Source organism: Vicia villosa, unplaced genomic scaffold (assembly GCF_029867415.1).
Source record: "Vicia villosa cultivar HV-30 ecotype Madison, WI unplaced genomic scaffold, Vvil1.0 ctg.000830F_1_1, whole genome shotgun sequence".
NCBI classification, from domain to species: Eukaryota; Viridiplantae; Streptophyta; class Magnoliopsida; order Fabales; family Fabaceae; genus Vicia; species Vicia villosa.
In genome coordinates, this window is record NW_026705365.1 from 687,042 (window position 1) to 709,356 (window position 22,315).

The 22,315-nt window shown below is 33.1% G+C and overlaps 1 long non-coding RNA gene across 2 annotated transcripts; it reads left to right on the forward strand.

Annotated features, from left to right (window-relative positions):
* The first annotated feature begins 10,341 nt into the window (after nucleotides 1-10,341).
* LOC131631472 (uncharacterized) lies at nucleotides 10,342-10,941 on the forward strand. 2 transcript variants are annotated; one of them, XR_009292713.1, is made up of 2 exons: nucleotides 10,342-10,471; nucleotides 10,558-10,941. It is a non-coding gene; the product is annotated as an uncharacterized LOC131631472 (long non-coding RNA). The 2 variants fall into 2 exon arrangements; XR_009292712.1 differs by having other exon boundaries at nucleotides 10,599-10,941.
* The last annotated feature ends 11,374 nt before the right edge of the window (nucleotides 10,942-22,315 follow it).

Here is a 22,315-nt window from a genome sequence, read left to right on the forward strand (position 1 = left end):
ACGATGTTAGTGAAGATCGATGGTGAGTGAATGATGATCTCGGATTTAAAGTTAATGAAAATTTATCAGACGCTTGATAGAATCATAGCGACTACACGATAAATTTCTAAAAGTCTTAAATCAACTGCATACAATCTCTGACATATTTGATCTTTTATTCCAATTCGGGACAAAGAAAAAGATAAGAAATAATATCAAATAATATACAAAAATAAACCTGAAATTGTGAAAAATTTACACAATAATAAGAGAGATATTTTGAAAGTATAATTAGGTTAAGAGAAAATAAAATGACAAAATCTTAAATCTAAAACAAATTAAACCTAATTCATTTTTTTTTTGTTTTTTTTTTTTTTATGTTTTTAAGTTAATTAAAAGCTAGTTAAACAAATAATTATACAAATAATTAAACTTAACAAGAAAAATAAATCTAGTTATGTATAAAATTAGTATATAATATATAAACCTAATTTAACATAGTAAAATATTTTTTTTCGAATTTTTTGATAGGTTAGAAATTATTTAAAAAAAGCAAATATATACATAATTACTAATTAATTAAGCAAAATAAATTAACTATGAATAAAAATAAAATATTTTTATGTCAAATATTAGATTATAAAAATATAAACCTAAATCTAAAAGGAAAATATTTTTGGAGTTTTTTGATTGGTTGAAAATAATTAAAAAGCAATATTTACATATTTACTAATTAATTAAGAAAATAAATTAATTATGAAAAGAAATAAAATATTTTTATGTTAAAAATTAAATAAACATTTTATCAACTTAAAACTAAAATTAAAACTTTTTTTTTTTGAGAAATTGAAAATATGCATAAATATGGAGTTTTTAATTCATGAATTTGAAGGCTTGCAAGTTGGAAATGCAATGATTGATTTTGTGGAAAAAATATGGAATATTCCCATTATGCTAGGTTAAAAGTTTAACCATGGTTTAAGCACTCAATTATTATTCTCTTCAATCTTGCAATTTTATCTTTAAGAATCTTGAATGGTCATTGCTTGCATCACATGAAGCTTCCTTGCATTATCCTTGAATTATCTCTTTTTAATTGAATTTTAAATAAATAAAATTCAATAAAAAATGAAATAAAAATGTCATGAATCATGGATATATTTTGAATTCCCTTAGCCATATTATAATCAAGATTGAATCACAAAAGAATTGGCCTTTTTGAAAAAAAATCAAGTTTTGGTCATTACTTGTTTCATGCATTTTTTCCAAAAAAGGTGAACTCCATCAAGGCATATCACCCTCAATTTTGGTCCTATGAAAGTGTTATTATAATTTTTGGAAAGCCCAAGATGTCCTCTACAAGCCACTTTGGAAGCTTTTTTGCATTTGGAGATGTTATCTTAATGATATGGGCTTTGACAAAAAACAGCTTTTTGTTGATTTTCAAAATGACCTGTAATGTTTTGGCTTATATCTCTTATGTGGAAGCATTTCTTGACCTCGGACCCAACATCAAAGTTGTAGAGAATTTAATTTCCTTGAGAATGAGCTTTGGTTGGAATTTTTCTGATAAAAAATTATGAGAGAGTTATGGTCGGTCAAAGTTCAGTTGACTTTTAGGTAAAAAACTCTAATTTTGCAATTTTGAGTTTTGTTGATTTCTGAACTTTTCTTCATGAATTATGATAAATCCTTGATCAATTGATGAATGTTACTTCCAATGATTGATGTTGACCAAAAATCTTGATTTTTTACTGCAGTTGACTTTTTTTCGATGAACCGCGGTTTTGCGATCTTTCAATGAATCAAGGTCTTCTCCTCCATTAAATGACATGAATTGAATATAATGTTGATTTGAAGGCCTTTGAATCATGAGAGAATGATGAACCTCTTGTGGGCCTCAAAACCCTAATTTCTTCAGCTTTCTTTTGATCATTCTCCTGTTTTTGACACACAAGCAACAAACTTTTTTTTTATATATTTTTTTGTTAGTAAATAAAAATATGCATGATGATAAATGATAATGATAATGATCACGATACTTAGAAAAATGATGGGATCTCAGAGGTCAAAAATTGGGGTGCAACAGGGTCGAAGAAGTCAAAGCACTTACTTTCAATCATTTTGAAAATTTCTTCAAAGAAGAGGAGAGCATTAGACCGGAACTTTTTAGGATCCAATTGAATTATTTATCGTATGAAGAATCATTGGAGCTTGAGAGTATTTTTTCCGAAGATGAAGTTAAGGAAGCAATTTGGTTGTGTGATGGTAGCAAAAGTCCGGGACCGGATGGTTTCTCTTTGGAATTTTATAAAAGGTATTGGTTCCTCCTTAAAGATGACTTGATGAAGTGTTGAAAAGACTTCTACCAAAAAGGTACCCTTGTAAAATCTATCACTTCTTCATTTCTTGCTCTTATTCCAAAAAACAAGAACCCGCAAGACTTGTTTGAATACCGCCCTATTTGTTTAGTGGAGAGTATTTACAAGATTATTACAATTTTGGAGGCTCGAATGAGACGGGTGGTGGACAAATTGGTTTCTCCAAACCAAACCGCTTTTGTTCCGGGAAGGAGTATGATGGACGGGGTGTTAATGGTTAATGAGATTCTTGATTGGGCAAAAAGGAAGAAGAAGGGGTGCTTACTCCTTAAAGTGGATTTTGAAAAGGCATATGACTCGATTTCTTGGAATTACCTTAGATGGATTATGGGTAAAATGGGTTTTGGAAAGAGATGGATGAAATGGATGGAATCTTGTATTTTTACTAGTTACATGTCCGTGTTGGTCAACGGTAGTGCAACAAAAGACTTCATGGTTCAAAGAGGATTATGTCAAGGTGATCCCATTTCACTATTTCTCTTTGTGATTGTTATGGAAGGCTTAACCGCTTAAACCAAGAATTCGGTAGCAAGGGGTGACTTTAAGCCGTTCAAGTATGGAGAAAATGACTTTGTTGACATTTTTCAATTTGCGGATGACACCTTCATTCTTGGAGAACCCACTTATGACAACCTTTGGAGTTTGAAAGTGTTATTGAGAGGCTTTGAGATTGTCTCCGGGTTGAAAATCAATTTCCATAAAAGCAACTTTTTTGGAATTCAAATAGGAGATTGGTTCTCTAAATCGACCACATCCTTCCTTGGTTACAAAAGAGGGTTCTTTCCGTTTAAATTTCTTGGTATTTGGGTGAGTGAAGGAGCTAATAAGAAAAGAATGTGGAAGGACGTGGTGGATAACATCATATCGAGATTATCTAAATGGAAGGGTAGAAACATTTCAATCGGTGGTAGTGACGCTTATTGGATCCGTCCTCAATGCTATCCCTATTTTCACTCTCTCTTTTTATAAAGCTCCGAGTTGTATTATTCAAGTTATAAGAGGACATCTTAGCAATTTTTTGTGGTGTGGAAATGTAAAAAAAAAAAGGTGCATTCATTGGGTGAAATGGGAAAGTGTTTGTAAGCCTAAAGGGAAAGGAGGATTAGGAATAAGAGATGTTGGAGAAATGGATAAATCCCTTCTCCTTAAGTGGAAATGGAGAATTTTGAAGGAGGATAACGCAATTTGGAGTAGATTTTTGCTTATGAGATACAAAAACCCGAAACTTAAAGTGTTAGCCTCTTGCAAGGATTCAATTAATCGGGATGATTCTAGTTGGTGGAGAGACTTAATCCTTAACGATTTCAAGGATGACGATTTGGCCGATGGTTTTACCGATTGGGTTATTTGTGATTTCAAGAAAGGAAACAACATTCTTTTTTGGCATAGTTGTTGGTTGGGCGATCAATCTCTTCGTACTTGTTTTCCGTTTTTGTTCGATCGGTCAACCAACAAACTTTGTGCGGTTGGCGATGTAATCACTTGGAATAATGGTAGTAGCACTTGGAACTTGGATGATATTTTCGGAGTTGACTTTGCGGTTTCATTGGAACCGAATAATTCCACCTTTTACAATGAGTTAAGGGATTTGAAGTTGTTACTAGAAGGTGTAGAGCCGGACACCTTGGCAAAGGACGACTTTCATTGGAACCTACTCCTACCGGTATTTTCTCGGTGGCTAGTGTGTCACACTTGGTGTCTAATGCAAAGGAGTTAGTGTGGCCAATTTCCACCATTAAGTTGTTGGAAGTTATTTGGAAGTTAAACATACCGGCTAAGATCAAGATCTTTTCTTGGAGACTTTTTATCAATAGACTACCGCTAAATGTTCTTCTAGCCAATAGAGGTGTGTCTAATTTCTCATCTCTTGATTGCCCTTTTTGCTTTAACCACCCGGAATCTTTGGAACATCTTTTCTTCCAATGTCATGTTTCACTTGCGGCTTGGAATAGAATTTTTATTTGGTTGGGAAATGATGTGGATCTTTCTTTTGAAGAATTCAAGAACTTTGGGTGCATCCAAGACAAGGTGAAAAACACCAATATTAAAGCTAAATTAAACACAATTTGGTTGGCTTTAATTTTGTGCATTTGGATTATGAGGAATGTCATTATCTTCGATAATGCTTCTTTTAGCTTCGATGTGGTGATATCAAATATCTTGTTTTATTCTTGGAGATGGGTTTGTAATATTGAAACAAGTTTTAGGAGTAACTTTTACAATTGGTATAAACTACCATTACTTTGTTCCAACACTAATTAGTGTTCTCTTGATGTAAGGGTTGTACCCCTAGTGCGATTCATATACTCATTGCTTATTTAAAATAAAAAAAAGTTTTCTTTGAATAGCTTGAGACGCATGATCAATATTTGTGGGAGAAGAGGAAGAAACTATCTGAGATATGATTTATGAGGATTCTTTCGTAGTGATCACCGCTTATCCACCAAACTCCATTGTCATCTTTGAGCTCCTTGATAGTATTGATTTTCGTGAGTTGGTCCGCTTTGACGTGAAAGAATGTTGTGTTGCGATTACTATCCCTAAGCCATACCTCCTTGCTCCTCTATCTATAATCACCTCTTTTGATTTCAAAATATTGTTGTGTTGCCTCTCTAATACTTTATAATCTCAGATACCCTCCGCTTCTGATGTCCACCTAATATCATCTTTTAAAAAGTCTTCTATGCATCTTATCTATTGCTTCATAGTCCCTAATCAGTACTCTTTAAAAAATTTCTCTAAAATTTGAATGGATTAGAGTTTGTTAGAGCTTTGATTTAAGCCTCCAGTCCAAACCTACCAAACTAGGATAAACTTAGTTCTCTATCATCAATATTTGTTTTAAAAAATGACGGGGAATAATTTAAAATATGACATTTTTGTTTTATTTTTCCTGGCATTGGTCATGTTTCATAGATATGGTTGGATCAGAAAACATAAATATGTTTTTTTTGCATATTTTGTGACCCTATTTCACTCCTAGTGGTAGTCATTATCAATCTAAAAAGAAGTCCCTTCATCAAAATTCAAATGTACACTACATCACATAACTATATAGAAAACAACATATATTTCACTTGAGTACAACGAATGTCTTAATTCATAGAATAAGCTCTTTTTGGATGAGTACAAAGAAACCCCACTTTAGAACTTGTATTTTTTTTATTTTGAAATAAATATGTTTTAATCACTACAAAATTATAATGTATATATTTTTAGTTTCTGATATTAAGTAAACATATATCTTTGAATAATTTTTTTAAATATATTTATATTATTAATGAAAAAATTTCACAATGTTTTTAGATATAAATAAATAAAATTTTAAATTTTAAATACTATAAACTTGAGATAAAAATAACTAAAATCTAAATTAAAAAATGAAATTTGAATTTGGTAAGAAAATTTTAATAATACTTTAAATATGTCTAAAAAAATTGAATAATAAATGTTTTAAAAAACTAGGGTTAAATAAGTTTTTAGTCCCTATAAATATGGCAACTTTCAATTTTAGTCCCTGCAAAATTTTTCTTCAAAGAATGGTCCTCGCAATATTTTCCGTCCCTATTTTTAGTCCCTCCCGTTAAATTTCACTAACGGAGGCTTACGTGGCATGCCACGTGTAACGCCACGTCAATTAAAATCAATACTAATTAAAAATAGATAGATTGCGGGGGTTTTAAAGCCCCCTTAAATAACTTAAAAAACCAGAAATTTTTAGGAGCAATTAATTAAACTGTTGATAGAGAAATCTTTATTACTCTCATTCTTCACATTATCAAACCTACAAATTCATGATAAATAAGCTTTCACTTATATGGAGAGCCCTTGAAATCATTAGTCTTCTCTACATGACATAAAAATATCACCCTTAGTGATATAACCAAGTAAATTCTTTCATGAGCTTAAAACCATTAGTGTGCATTCTAAAATTATTTACAATACTAAACATGCATATATCTCTGCAAAACTCACTGCATGTGCCACATTATGGACATAAAAGAACAATGGTATGTGATATGCCGTGGCATGTGTTCCCACCAAATACTCCTATTCACCTTCTCATTGAGCTTTTGTACGGCATATTCTAAAAAAAATTCCAGCTCTATTATCCATTATGGAATATAACAAAGACAAACAACAAAGCAAAATACAAAACTTTAATTAGCTAAGTTCTTAACAACTTAAAGTTATAGTCTAAAGGATAATATAATATACCAAGATCAGCAGGTTATATAACTAATATCATCAATCATAGGTGACCCATAGATATTGCCTCCACATGATAGCTTATAGAAACAATAATGGTGTCTGCAATCAAAAGCATAGATACTGCCTCCACATGGAGAACATTCAAATTATAAATAAACTGCAATCTTATAAATTGATCCAAAGTTTGTGATAGAAAGTAATTAGTTAAAAAACCTTAGGCATTCTTTGTATATAGAAACAACAACTTGACTATGTTTAGATAATTAATATAGCTTTCCTAGTAACAAATCCATCAGGAAAGTTCTACCTTTGCTTGGAACTCCTCCCATATGTGATGCGAATGTGACACAAACAACTCATGAGAAATAAGGAAAATGAAAACAAACCAATAAAATAACACTATTATAACTTTTACTTGCCATTAAAAACTATCACAATTAGAACTGACATACTATACACAATACAACCATTTAAGGCTAATTATATTCATGGATAATCTTGCTATACACAGCGAATAAACATTCCATCGCATTAAAACATACTCATAGTTTTGAAAAATAGTTAATGCGTAAGAACTAAGCACTTTTGAATCTAAAGCCTATTTGGATCAACTTATTTGAGTTTATTATTTGAGTTTAGATCAGAACTTCAACTATAAGAAGGTTTGTAAAGTCTCTAAACTTTTATGCAAGCGTGTTATTTGGTTATTGGGGAATCTAAGGGGTGAGGGTGTTCATTTGTGATGGTTGCATTTTTTAGAGACATAGCTTGATTAATCATGCAAAGATGGGGAAGGAAAAGATATATAGAAGATGCAAAGAGGATTGAGAGAGTCTAATCCAGATTCATAGGTTTGATGCTGTGAAGAATGAGGGTTGTGAAAATTTATTGTTTTTAAAGTTATTTAAAGGGGGTTTAAAACCCCCGCAATCTGTCTCCTTTTATTTATTGTTAACTTTAAGTTATGTGGCATGACACGTGGTGTGCCACGTAAGCCTCCGTTAGTGGAATCTAACGACAGGGACTAAAAATAGGGACGGAAAATATTGTGAGGACCATTGTTTGAAGGAAAATTTTGTAGAGACTAAATTTAAAGGTTGTCATATTTATAGGGACCTCTAACATATTTAACCCAAAAAACTATTTATTAAGTTAACAACACGGCCTAAAAATGTTTGCAAAATAAATGCTATTATAATCCTATAAGGTACATTTGTATTCAACCCTTACATTATGTGCAATCAGAAAGAATGATCCAGACATAATTCAAATCTCCTCATGGGATGTTTTGGTTTATAGCTGAAATGTTGCTGTTGAAAATGTCTAATGCTCTCTAATATATGGCCTTAATGTTGACTTACACGTGGTAGATGTCTGTTTGATATTGACTCTCTTAAAATGCTTTTGGAATTTGAAATGGTCAAATTGAAAGTATTATTGTTGGCCAACCTCGCATGCTTGCTAGATGTTAATTTATGGTGCAACTTATGGAAAAATTTGTCACCCGTTTTAAGTTCACCTCTATATTTTATCAGAAAAGCTATCTATACACCATTTTCTAACACCTACACCGTAAAGGTGTATATGTGGTCTACTAGTTTTAGTTTTTTAATAATTAATGGTACTTTGATTTTTGTGCACAACAGTATTTTGCCTTAAGCCATATACGGTGTAAATTTGGTGTATTAAATTTTAGTGTACAAATAACACAGCTCATATTTTATACTAGGCAAATTATCCGTGCATTGCACGGCATAAACATATCAATTACAATTACACATAAGCAGTGTAGTTTTAATGCCTCATCTCTAACAAAATTATCAGACTACTTTCACACAAGAAGCTTTAATATCTAATGTATAATAAAATTATCATACTACTTACACACACTTACCTATCTAACAAAATTACCAACCCACAAACTCTCAAATCCACAACCAATATATGTTAGACATTCAATCACAAAACCAAAAACATATCTCATACCACCATCTACAACATACTTATTAACAAAAAAATCAAACAATCATACGCCCTAACACATCATCCTATCATAGACAAAACACCCAAAAAAAACATATAACACCAATACTTTCTCCTGCCATAGCCAAAACGCTTAAATATCACAATATCAAAATATGCAACAAACATATGAATACCAATCACCATAACAACCATTTCTTTCTTTCTCCAACGAATCATTCGCACCAATGTTGTCATTCAATCAACCAGATCACTCACCAAGGAACCTATCAACACAACTCAACTACACTAGCATGAGTCATGAACTCAGTTACGACAACGCGTCAATGCACATACCAGACTACGTAGAATTACAAGAACTTATTAGGGAATCTAACGATGGTGATGTTCTATGGACCTTGTTTCTGTTAGAATAATAATGCAAGTGTAAGTAAGTGGAGAAATAGTCCCACATTAGATAGGAATGTGGTGAATTGAGCATTTATAAGTGGGAGAACCCACTCACCTATCACCTTAAAGTTTTTGGTGAATAAGTGGTGTGTCTCTCACAAAGGTGCCTAGTCCAACACTATGTATCAATGCTCTCTAGTGAAAAACTCCTCCAACAAATGATATTAGAGGCTTGGTTCGAAAAAGGGACCGACTTACTTGTATCGAAAGTATTTCCTCATGGACTCGTGGGTAAGCGCAAGTGGTGTGTCTCCCACAAAGGTGTGTTGCTCAAAGGAAAGTACCAGAGAATAAGAATGCTCCTCGCTCGACCCTCCTCCGATTGTTGCACTAACAAATGGTATTATGAGCCTTGGTTCAAGAAAGGGATTGACTTATTTGTATTAAAATGTCCAGGAAGTGGTGTCCCGTTGCAATGTGTCAACGACAACCCGTGACATGTATGAGCAAATAGGTCGTTGTCGTTAGCAGCACAAAACGCGCCTGATTGAGGCAGTTATTTTGCGGAGGTTTTTTAAAACCCCTTAAGTTTGATTAAAAGTTCCATGTTTTATGGAATAAATAGTAATCCGATTTCGGGAGGTTTCAGACCCCCGCTGTTTTACGAAAATTTTCCTATTTTTATAATGCTCCTATAATTTTGGTTATTAGATTAACTAAGTTTTCTTTAGATGTCCAGGTTTATTTTTTTTAGAAGTTGAAGGCAACTAATTTAAAAAATATTTTTTCTGTTTATCTTTATTAATTGTTAAAAATAAAAAATCTATGGATGTAGCTATATTATATATTTTTAAAAAATAATGCTGAATTATTCAAAATTAAATATTTTTGTTTGTTTGGAATCATTTAAACGTTTTATTAATGAAAATTATAAATATTATTAAAAAGTTATGCTAAAGTAATAAAAAACTATTTTTGAAAAATGAATTTTTTAAATAAAACCGTATAAATTCAATGTAATAGCCTATTAATATTTTTTAATATGTACTGTTTATTCAAATTATAATTTTATTTCAATTAAACAATATGTTTTTGAGTGAATATAAATTGGATTTAATGGAAATACACCGACAGTGTAAAGCAGTTTTACATTATCAGTGAAATCCAAATCGTTAACTTTATAAATGTTTGACTTTTTATTTAAATAATATTTAAAGTATTTATTTTTAAGAATTGTGATGCATTGACCGCGTAAAAAATTTTACAATTTACGTTGACAGTGCACGCTCATATAAATTATATAATCTTGTTAATTAAATATTAATAGAAACACTGTACATTTATATAGTATATCTAAATATATTTAATTATAATAGGAAAGAAAAAAAAAAGGAGAAGAGCCTTCCTATTGCAACTGAAAGTACTTTGCCCTTCCACGTATAGACTATAATATCCTACGATGATTGCTCGCTCTCAGCCGTATGATGTCTGTCGTCCTCCTCCACGCCTCTTTGTTATTTTTTAAGGTTAGCTCCTAACATATATACAATCTGTAATAGAAATTTAGGTTTTTTTTTTTCAATACTTGAACTCTTTCTTACAAAATCCTCAGATTCACGCAAATCTGACCCCTTCTCTCAATTGCAATGATAGGAAACGATAAGAAGTTTGATTTTCGTGAAAAGGAGGTTTGATATTCGATTTAGGGTTTATTATTTATCATCAATAAAAGTTAATGAATTTTATATTTAGGCAACTAAAGTTTGGGTTTGATTTTGTAGTAGGGATTTGTTGAAGGTTAGTGAGAAAAGTATTATGGCTCTCCTTTAAACATGAGAATTTTTGTGTTGATGTTGAAGGTTAGTGATTTGTGTTGTTTATTGAAGTTTTTAATGGTCACCTGTTCTTAAGAACATATCTAATTGCTACTCAAAGCAGAGCAACCAAGAACAAATCCCTTTTTGTTATTTAAGTATTCGAAAATGGCTTCTTTCAATGATTCAAGCCAAGACATCCTGTCATTATCTGTAAATGGCTTCTCTCATATTTCCATGTGGTGCAAAGATTCGATATGGTATGTTCTGATTTTTGGTAATAATTCAACAATGGAGAGAGTGTGCATTAAGAATTAAAAACTAAACTGCTCAAGGGATAAAGATAGGTGATGATTTCACTCACATTCACATTTGCAATCTTCTTATATAAGTTCAAAGCAGTCTTACAACCATGATCAATATTGTTTGACGAAAACAAGTGTATTACATTGGTCTTAATTATTAGTAGAACATACAAACCCACCAATCATTACTAACAATGTATTACATTGGTGATTGAAATGTGTCTGGGAATAAATTGTCTCTAAGAATAAATAGTCAATTGGATTCTTAGTTCTATGTCTAAATTGTCTAAGTTCTTCATTAAATTATCTAAATTTCTCTTTTAGTTCCTATTACCATTGTGATAGCCTTATGGAGACATTTCTTTGGCATGTTTCGCTTTGAGCTTAGCAGAAAGTTAAGAGACATTTTTTCTCCATGGTATGTTTTTAGTTTTTTCTAAGCCTTATTGCCTCTAAAACTTACCGATCGTTCAATGTCTTTTCTTATTTAATAGCTTAATTAATTTATATGATAAATCTTAATGTTCTCCTTAGAACTTAGTACAGAGCACATAGTAATTCTTAAACCTTAAATTGATGATTTTTATAACATTAACTTATATATGAGAAGTTTGTAATAAAAAAACATGAAGGTTGATGTTATTTTTCTGTTATTAGTCATGATTAGGGGTGTTCAAAATCAAACCAAACCAATAGAAAATCGCAAACCAAACCAAACCGAAACTGCAAAAAATTGCAAACCAAACTAAACCGAAACCGCAAAAAACCGCATTTGGTTCGGATTAGTTTGGGTCATCTTTTAACAAAACCGCACGGTTCGGTTCGGTTTGCGGTTTGTATTTTGTAAACCGAATCAAACCGCATTATGTTACAACCTAACTTTTACTTAACTCACATCCAACCCAAACTTAAATCTATTACACCTTAGCTTTATGATTATGAACCTAACTTTTCCTGTGATGATCGAAATTGAATTGTACTGGAATCGAAGAAAGAAAATTGAGTTTTAATTTTGTTGGAAGATGCTGTCAGCGCAGGTAAGCGCCAAGGTTTGGACGCGGCACGAACTGAAGGTTTCTGTGGTGTTCGCGGCGCAAAGAGAGATTCGTGGCGCGTGCTATACGAGTTTTAGAAATATGTTTTGATTTCTGGCTGTTGATGTTTTATGCTGGTTGTTGGGATCAAGCCTTGGTAGGATTAACTTGAGAAGAATTATAATTATTATTAGTGAAGAAATTGGTTTAAATTAATTAGAATATTATACCGTTGGAATTGATTAATTTAATTAGTAGAAATTATAGTGATGATTCTTAGTGATGAAATATGTAGTTAATGGATTAAGTTGTATGAAGATGGAATTGGTGTGAAGAAGAAATAACACTAGTAATAACGATGATATATGTAGCTGGCTGAATTAGTAGCATAATTGGAATTAATAATAGAATTAACGAATAGTAGAATTGGAATTAGAATGATAAGAACTGTTGGTAGTAGATTAATTAATAAATTGAAGAATTAGTACCTAGATGTTCAGGGGTTGTTTTGTAATGATTAGGTGGATGCAATTGATGCATGTTTAAGTTGTTGTTTTCGTTGTTGTTGTTCTGGTTGTTGTTGTTGATACGTTGATTAAGTTGCAAGTCTTATGACCATGTTGTTTAAGTTATTGATGATGCGTTGATTAAGTTGCAGGTCTTATGACCAAGGTTGATTAAGTTGTTTGCAGTTGTTGCATTGTTGTGTTGTGACGTTGTAGTTGTTGTTATTGTTGCATGCATACATTTGCATATTACGTTGGCCTGGATTGACAAAATGTTTAAGTTGGCCTTGACGGCACCTGTTTAAATTGGCCTTGATGGCACCTGTTTAAGTTGAAATGCCTCGATAACCTGGCATATGTTTAAGTTGGGAGTTCTGCTCCAATGGTACCACATGCATTTGCACAGTTGAGTCGCATTTGAAGTTGATGTTGTTATTACGTTATTGTTGTTATTACGTTGTTGTTGTTGTTGTTGTTATAAGTTGTTGTTGTTATACTTGTTGCTGATAATTGTTATTATACTTGTTATTGGTAAATAATTATTATAACTGTTGTTGCTATTTGTTATTATAACCGTTGTTTGAATAAGTATGAAGTGGTGAAGTTGTATGATCTAATCTTAATATATTATTTATCATACGCTTGTTTATATTGTTAGATATCTCACCCTTCTGAATGATGTTTCCCTACCATGGGAAATTGACAGGTACTTAAGATAGCGGTGGAAGTTTGAAGTGATTTTATGAAGTCTTTAGTTGTTGTTATTCGAGTTAGTGTGTTGCTCTGATACGTAGCACTCGGGGGATAAAGCGATTGTTTAATTTATTATTTTACTTGCTGAATTTTTAAGTGAATTATGTTTTAAATTGTAACTTAAAGTTACCGTGCAATGATGCTACGACTTGATTTGAATATTTATGAAGTTTGATGATTCCGTTGTGAGTTAATTATTTAATTTGAAAAAAAAAAGTGATTTTTGAATAATAATTTAATTGTCCATTTTAAGTTACGTGCTATGTATCTATATGAAGGAAAATAAGTCGATAATTGTTTTTGAATGACGAATATGTGATACCTCAAATGAATTTGTTTGGAATTTATACTCTGATTTTTATTATAAATAACCGGGTAGAATTGAGGTGTTACATTAGTGGTATCAGAGCAGGTCGGTTTGTCCGGCCAGAGTCGTCTAATGTTGTTTATTCCTCTGTACGCGACAAGTGTGTGAAACACTGTCAGTACTTGTTGTTTTCTGGTTGTTGTAGGTATTAGTTTGAGCAAACTGGGGGAGAAGCGTTGCTTCTCAGATGTGTTTTAGTTCGAAGTTGCAGAGAGGATTGTTATCTTGGTGTTTCGGAAACTGAAGTTCACTGAAAGAATTGGCTCTCGAGTTATAAAAAGTTTGGGAGCGAAGAGTTATGTTAAGGACTGTTTGGAAAGTGATTAAGTTGAAGAGAATGAGTTTTTGAGTGAAATTTTCGTAAGCAAAATGCAGGAAAATTTCTAAATTGTTGTGAAACTTCGAAAATTAATAACTGGAGTTCTAGACATCCGATTTGAGTCCCGTTGGAAAGCTAACGAGATGAATTTTCTTATAAAAATAGTGGCAGCATCTGTAACAAATTTATTGGTGGCAGGATTATGTTGGAAAGAAATGAAATTGTCTGTTTGAGTAGATATTATGTCAGCTGTTGACGAAGGGACAATGATTAAGTGTAGAATTATTATAGATCTTGTTATGGATTGTTAGCAAGTAATTATAAGAGTTGTTGCAGTTGTTAGAAGTACGAAGATCATAACTTTAAGAATGAGGAGTGCTGATGATGATAGCACAAGGGAATTTTGTTCTGATAGTATCACAAGGCGTGTGGTAGTATGAAGTCGTAAGACGTCGGTGTTAGCGGATTCAGATGGTTTTGCAGATGTTGAACTGTGATGCTTTTGGTGGTGTGAGTGCAATTTCTGAAGGAACATTTTGTAGTTTGTAATAATGGTTATACTCCATTACGATTGTCGGATATTTATCGACAAATTAAGGACTTGTTGATAGTAGACGGAATTGTATTGGATGTTATAGACTTATTTTACTATCTCGATGATGCAGAAAGCGGTTAATGTTGAGGAAAAAAATTGAGGCTCGGGTAAAGCTTGTAAATTATAAGTTGATAGAAACTCTAATGAGGACGGTGAATTAAGATGGATGATCAGAATTGCACAGCTGAAGCGTGATGTGCCAAAGTGTTGTGTTTCCTTGTAAATAGTGCTGATTGAAATAGGATTTCTTGTAAGTCATTGGTCAATGATGAGTTGAGTGGTTATCGGTCAAGTTATGTTGTCAGATTAGTATTATAATAATTTAGTCGTTGTTGCAGTAATGTTGTTGTTGGTTACTGTAGGTGGCGAGTGATATCCTGAGATATCACGAATTTGATTAAATTGGTTGCTTTGAGGTTATTATGGGAGTGACCTGACAAAATGATGATGTGGAATGAAGTTGAGGTAGGAGTTGGTGGATAGAATTTTCGAGGACGAAAATATTCTAAGTGGGGGAGAGTTGTAACACCCGGAATTTAATTATTTATTTAATTAAATTGTATAAGGAAATTATTTGTTGGAATTAGTCGAAGTTAGAATTATTGACATTATTATAAGAGGCGTAATTGGAATTATACGTTGTGTTGGGCGGATAAATTAATGATCGAGAAATTATTCGGTTTAATCGGAGAATAATATTAGAGATAATATTACTATAATGGACTATTATTAATTTAAGTTGATTTAAGCCGTAGAGAATGATATTGAATATGTTGAGTTGGTGGTTCGGACGATTTATTTTATAGTCGGTAGTTAGTCAATTTGGTGGAGAGAAATAATAATAGAATTAATATTATGGATTATGAGAGTGTTTTATTTAAGTGGGCTTAGACGTTGCGTTGTTGATAGTAATCATGGGGTGTTAATTAGTAAGCCCAAATGAAGATTATAATTATAATAATAATTATAATAAAATAAAGGAAATAAGAAGAGAAGTTAGGTCTCAGTAGACGTGGAGAAAGAAGAAAAGTTGGAGAAAGAGGAGAGGTGAAGAAGAGAGCCATGGCGGAAGAGAAAAGTTAGAGGAAGTCCAATTTTCGCAGCAAGTTTCTGCAGTGAGACACCTTAGTAAAACGGACGTTTCTCCCAATCCAACCGTTGGATCATCGTGGTTCTTGGACACAACGTTCCAGACTCGTAGAGGTAACTTCTGACCGGAGCGATTTTCGTTTTGATGATTTTAAGTTCGTCTGACAAAGCGATTTCCGAACAGGTTTTTGGTGCGTCTCTGCACGTTGTTAGAAAAGATTTTCGGAGAAAAGTTGGAAGTGGCGGCATAAGCTATGGCAACCGGTAGAGTAGAGCAATCTCATATCCAAGGTAAGGGTGGGGTTCTAGCTCTATAAACGGGATTATGATGAATGATATGTGGGGGTCATGGTTGTATGATTGCCTCTGTTTTGTGTGTTGTGATTGTATTGTTGAATGTTAAAATTGATTGACGTCTGTGAATAAGGTTATAAAAGTTCAATCAATGGTTGTGGGAAATTAACCTAGGGTTTATAATTATTATTATTGAGGAATTAGTTGTAGAAAATTGCTAGATGTTGGTGGAGTATAACTATAATATTGCTATGTTCCTGTGATGATCGAAATTGAATTGTACTGGAATCGAAGAAAGAAAATTGAGTTTTAATTTTTTTAGAAGATGCTGTCAGCGCAGGTAAGCGCCAAGGCTTGGACGCGGCAAGAACTGAAGGTTTCTGTGGTGTTCGGCGCAAAGAGAGATTCGCGGCGCGTGCTATACGAGTTTTAGAAATATGTTTTGATTTCTGGCTGTTGATGTTTTATGTTGGTTGTTGGGATCAAGTCTTAGTAGGATTAACTTGAGAAGAATTATAACTATTATTAGTGAAGAAATTGGTTTAAATTAATTAGAATATTATACCGTTGGAATTGATTAATTTAATTAGTAGAAATTATAGTGATGATTCTTTGTGATGAAATATGTTGTTAATAGATTAAGTTGTATGAAGATGGAATTGGTGTGAAGAAGAAATAGCACTAGTAATAACGATGATATATGTAGCTGGCTGAATTAGTAGCATAATTGGAATTAATAATAGAATTAACAAATAGTAGAATTGGAATTAGAATGATAAAAACTGTTGGTAGTAGATTAATTAATAAATTGACGAATTAGTACCTAGATGTTCAGGGGTTGTTTTGTAATGATTAGGTGGATGCAATTGATGCATGTGTAGCAACCTGCCCTAAAAATTTTAACTTAGAGAGCCGCCACCTATTCTGAAGGGCGAATAGGAAACCCTACGCAGTATAGAGATCAGGGTAAGATACTATATTCAGGTCGAGGGAAGGTGTTAGGCACCCTCAACCCTTTCCTAAAGGTTAACATTGCAAAGATAAGGGTTATGGCAAAACATAAAGAAAGGTAACAAACAATTAATAGGGTTAAAGACATGATTAAGATTTGGAGGAAGGGGACTCGTCTTGGTTATCCAAGTGCCTACGTATCTCCTTAGGGAGAATCAGAGTCAACGTAGTTCGGGGACAGGGTTGTACGCCTTAGAATTGATTATGGAGGTGTTTGAAGGCTTTTTGAATGGCCTATCGTAGTTTTGAATAAGGATGAAAATCCGTAGTTTGATTTGAAATGTTTTGAATGTTTTAGATTTGGGAAGTGTTTTAGGATTGGGCGTACAACCCTGATTTTAATTTGTACTATTAATCGCGATGATCAATAGGTTTGATCACCATAATTAATAGATTAGTAAAGGATTGCTGGCAATTCTAATCGATTGATTCGATTATCACTTTTAGCAAATGGAATGTATTTTAATATAATTATTAATTTATCGTTATCCCTCATAATCAATAGCTTTGATTAAAAATAATAACGAATCTTTAAGGAGGAAATGCTAATCATCGTAACCAATAGATTTGGTTAAAACCATTTAGCAAAATAAGTTTATTTGAATTTATAGGATTTGATTAATTAAACAATTAATTGATTATTATCCACCGCAATCAATTGATTTAATCGAAGCGAATAAAATTCTAAAATTGTTTGGCTAAAACCTAAGTTGGTTAGAAAACCCTAATCCTAATACTTTGGCCAACGGCCAATGGGGTGGGGCAAACCCTAATACGTGATAACTTTCTATAGGGTTTTTATGATTTACATAATAATTAAAATTAATAAATTAAATCGAATGATTGAAAAAGATCGGGAAAATAATTCTAAATCCTAATTATATTATTAATATGATTTTAAAATTAAACTATGTATATAATAAAACAAATAAAACCAATTATAATTACATAACAAATACAAGAAAAAAAATAATAAAGGAACCTGGTAGTAATCATGTGTGCTGAAGCTATGAGGAAGCATGGAGCGCCTTAGCCTTTGTGTGCGTTAGATTTGAATTATAGAGAGATCTTATGGCTAATAACTGAGGGTGTATGATAATCCCAGGGGGTTTCACGCATGGGATCCGCAGACAAACTACAATTGTAAAAAATAACAAACTGGCGCTGCTGGGTATCGAACCCACGCTTCCAGTGTAACCAAACGCTCCTTCTTTTGCCAAGGGAGCTGGGTACCTTAATTGTTAATACACCAAACAGAATAAAAGAAATATCAAATTATATGTTAGTTGGAAAAAGTCAAAAGGAATCAAGCCTGGGCCCCAGTGTTTGCAACGAGATCCAATAGGAAGCAGAGAGAGAAGGTGCGCCGGTTGACCGATCAATGCCCTGCGCACGCGTGCATCTAGAAGAGCCCAAGAAGACTGTTCATCGTCTTCTTTAATGGTCCACAATCTTTGCTACGAATTGGCGTGCCTTTAGCTACGATATTTTCGTAGCGTTTTTTCCTGCAAAATCAAACTAAACAATTTCACGTTAACAATAATTATATACCGCCCAGATCCGTTAATTTAGTCATGCCGAGTTCAATGGTGATGATGGTTTGGACTGTAAGGGCACGTGACCATGAATCCGAAAGTCAATTCCTTTGAACCCTAACAATGGTGGAAGGCGAATTCGGCTCTATAACTCCGTTCCAACGATGCAAAGCTTCTCTATTACACACTTGAAACTCATACAAATGGTTACATAACGTTAAAACACAGTGTAATATTGGATACGAAAGAAACAAAAAAAAACTATGAATATGATGAATCATGGCGTGAGTGCTATAGACGTTTTCACATGCTGCAAGTCACATATACTTACTCTACCTTACCTGGAGGATCGAATAAAATAAACCTTTGGTCTTGAGATTGCTTGGACAGAGAGATTTGAAAACTCACCTATTCTTGAAATTTTGGAAATCTAAACCCTAGTCTTTTTTCAATTTTTCGTCCTCCCTCTGGCTCTTTTGATTGTCTTAGTATATATATGGATTCATTTAGGGTTATAGAATTGGAAGGAATCAAATTATTTCCAAGGTTGAGATTTGATTGAAAATATTGTATAAATTCTTGCTATTTTTGTATTAATGTTAATCCAATCTTTCCTAACCCTCTTATCACGAAATTTGTATCACATTTGGCCCCCTTGATTGCTTAGAGTTGATTAAAAATCAAATCTTTTATTAAAACTAATTTTCCCATATTTTATAATGATTTATTTGTATTTAAATGAATTAAAATTCAAATAAACAAAATAAATATTATAAAAATAAATTAATTAGTTTAAGGATGTTTATGAATCCTATGGCCACGTTTGGGACCCATGTTTTAGGCCCATTAGTCCAAAAACACAAAATTATGCAATTAGGGTTTTGCATTTTTCTTGAAAATTGATCAACTTGCGCGCATCGTATCTCCCTCCATTTTAATCATATGAATGCATTCTAAGACTTTTTAGAAAGCCCAAAGAGTCCTCTAAATGACCTTTTTGGTTTCATCTCATTTGAAGCTTCCATGCTCAAGTTATGAGCTTTGACTCAAAAGGCGTCTTTTGTTGACTTTTTGGAGGACCTATAATGTATTGGACCATATCTCCTGAATGAAGCATTTCTGGCTTTAGCTTGTGAGAGACAAAGTTGTAGAGAATCCAATTTCCTTCAGAATAGGCTTTGAGTGGGGGATTTTTGATGTTCCATGTGAAAGTTATGCCCAGTCAAAGTTGGGTTGACTTTCTCCTAAGAAACCCTAATTTGAACCTTTGTGTATTTGTTCATCTCTGAGTTTCTATTAATGGAATCATGATCAATCTTTGATCAAATGATGGTTATGCACCTCTATTCTTGATGTTTGACCAATGATCATAGGTTTGAATCATGCTTTGATTGTAGTTGACCTTCAGGTTTGAATCAGTTGGCTGTGGGTCTTGGGATTGTTTGAGCAAGACTTTGGAATTGAATCTTGAACTTTGAATTATGGAATATGGAAGGCAAATTTTGGGGTATGACAGCTGCCCCTGTTCAATCTTCTTGAACCTAAAGAGGTGGAAGATGATTGGATACTGAAACGCCCTGAAATTTGCTGGCGTAGGGAAAGAGTTCTGTGGGAGATGGGCTTATAGATGCCATCTATTTGTTTGACAAGATGCTTGTCCAGAGCATATGCTCTTCATACCAGGATCATATTGATCGTATCTGAGGAGAGAGGAAGTAACTTCTTACATAAGACTACCTGAAGAGGTTCCTGAATAGGGTGTATCGAAGGTTGATGCGGAGAAGCTTAGGCTTTGAACAATGCTTAGGAAGAATGTCTTGGAGAAGACTAACTGAGGAGTTCTTTAAAAGAACTAAGTGTGTCTTAGAAAAGAATGGATAAACATTTTAAGAAGGCTACCTAGAAAGGCATGATATGTCTTAAATAAGACTCACCTAGAAAGGTTCCTATAAAGGATGTGATACGTCTTACACAAGACTCACCTGGAAAGGCTCTTAGACAGGATATGATACGTTTTAAAAAAAACTATCTAGAAAGATTCCTATAAAGGGAACGATATGTTTTAAACAAAACTATCTAGAAAGATTCCTATAAAGGGAACGATATGTTTTAAACAAAACTACCTATAAGGGGAACGATATGTTTTAAACAAAACTATCTAGAAAGATTCCTATAAAGGATATGGCATGTTTTAAACAAAACTACCTATAAAGGTTCCTATAAAGGGCGTGATATGTTTTAAACAAAGCTACCTAGACAGGTTCCTATAAAGGCATGATACGTTTTAAACAAAACTACCTAGAAGGGTTCCTATAAAGGCTATGAAATATTCTAAACAAAACTACCTAGAAAGGTTCCTATAAAGGGAGTGATATGTTTTAAACAAAACTATCTAGAAAGATTCCTATAAAGGGAGTGATATGTTTTAAACAAAACTACCTAGAAAGGTTCCTATAAAGGACACAATATGTTTTAAACAAAACTACCTAGAAAGGTTCCTATAAAGGACATAAGACGTTTTAAACAAAACTACCTAGAAAGGTTCCTATAAAGGACATGAAACGTTTTAAACAAAACTACCTAGAAAGGTTCCTATAAAGGCCATGAAATATTTTAAACAAAACTACCTAGAAAGGTTAGGATATGTCTTAAACAAGACTGCTTGGAAAGATTAGGATAATTGTCTTGGACAAGACTACCTGGAGAGGTAAGAAATTCTTTGATTGCTTCTGGATTTTCTTTGAAGAAAGACTTGGAGTGAGGTATTAGAATTGTATCTGTTAAGATTGAATCGTTGATACGATCGTATTTGAACTGTAATTGGATGATAACATCCTTTTGATTATGAAGTGACCTGAAAAGGCAGTGTTAGTTTTATGCAATGTCATGATGCATGTGTCATGTAATGAGATTCTCAAAATAAATGAGAATTATGCATGTATGCCTATCCCACGCTGCGGGATGTAAATAGTACAGGCGTGGGAAGATCAATTATGCAACAATGCTCCTAGTGTGACTTCCCGGATATCAGAAATTTTGATAGACGTGCCCCTTTATCTGAAGGAGGGACCTTTAGAGAGAACTCGAGTTTCACCATGTCTTGCCTGATATGCCTTGCCCCAATGTTTGAATTCTTGAGAGATATGCCCCTAGTCAATAGGGTTCTTGATTGTATGCCCCTGTTTTAGGAAAACCCTCTGGATGTGGTTTCCCCATTCAAGAGTCTTTATCAGGAATGATCGTCTATAATTAGGCCAATTTGGAGGTCTCCTTGATGCTAAGTGTTGATTTGAATGTGAAGCAGATGCTTTTCAGAATGAATCATGCGTTTCGGTCGCGTCCGACGGACAGTGATTTGCTGAGTACTCAGAATGAGATGATGTCTTCTATAAGACTACCTGAAAAGGTCCTTGGAAAGAATGGGAAATTGTCTTAAACAAGATTGCGCTTTAAACAAAGCTCAAAGGGATGTGTTTGTGCAGAGGGTCAAAAATATTCCTATAGAGGATAAAGACTGTTTTAAGGAACGTGGGGTTTTAAACAAAACTTTAGGAAAAACATCTTGAGGAAGATTACCCTAGAAAGGATGGTGAACTGCCTTAGAGAAGACTCTGTACTTTAAACAAAGTTTGACAAGGTTCTTGAAAGCATAAGAGAAGTTTGAATATGTCTTAAAAGACTAACTGAAAAAAAGGTTAAGAGATGTCTTACAGAAGACTACCTAGAAAAGGTTCTCGGAAAGGAATAT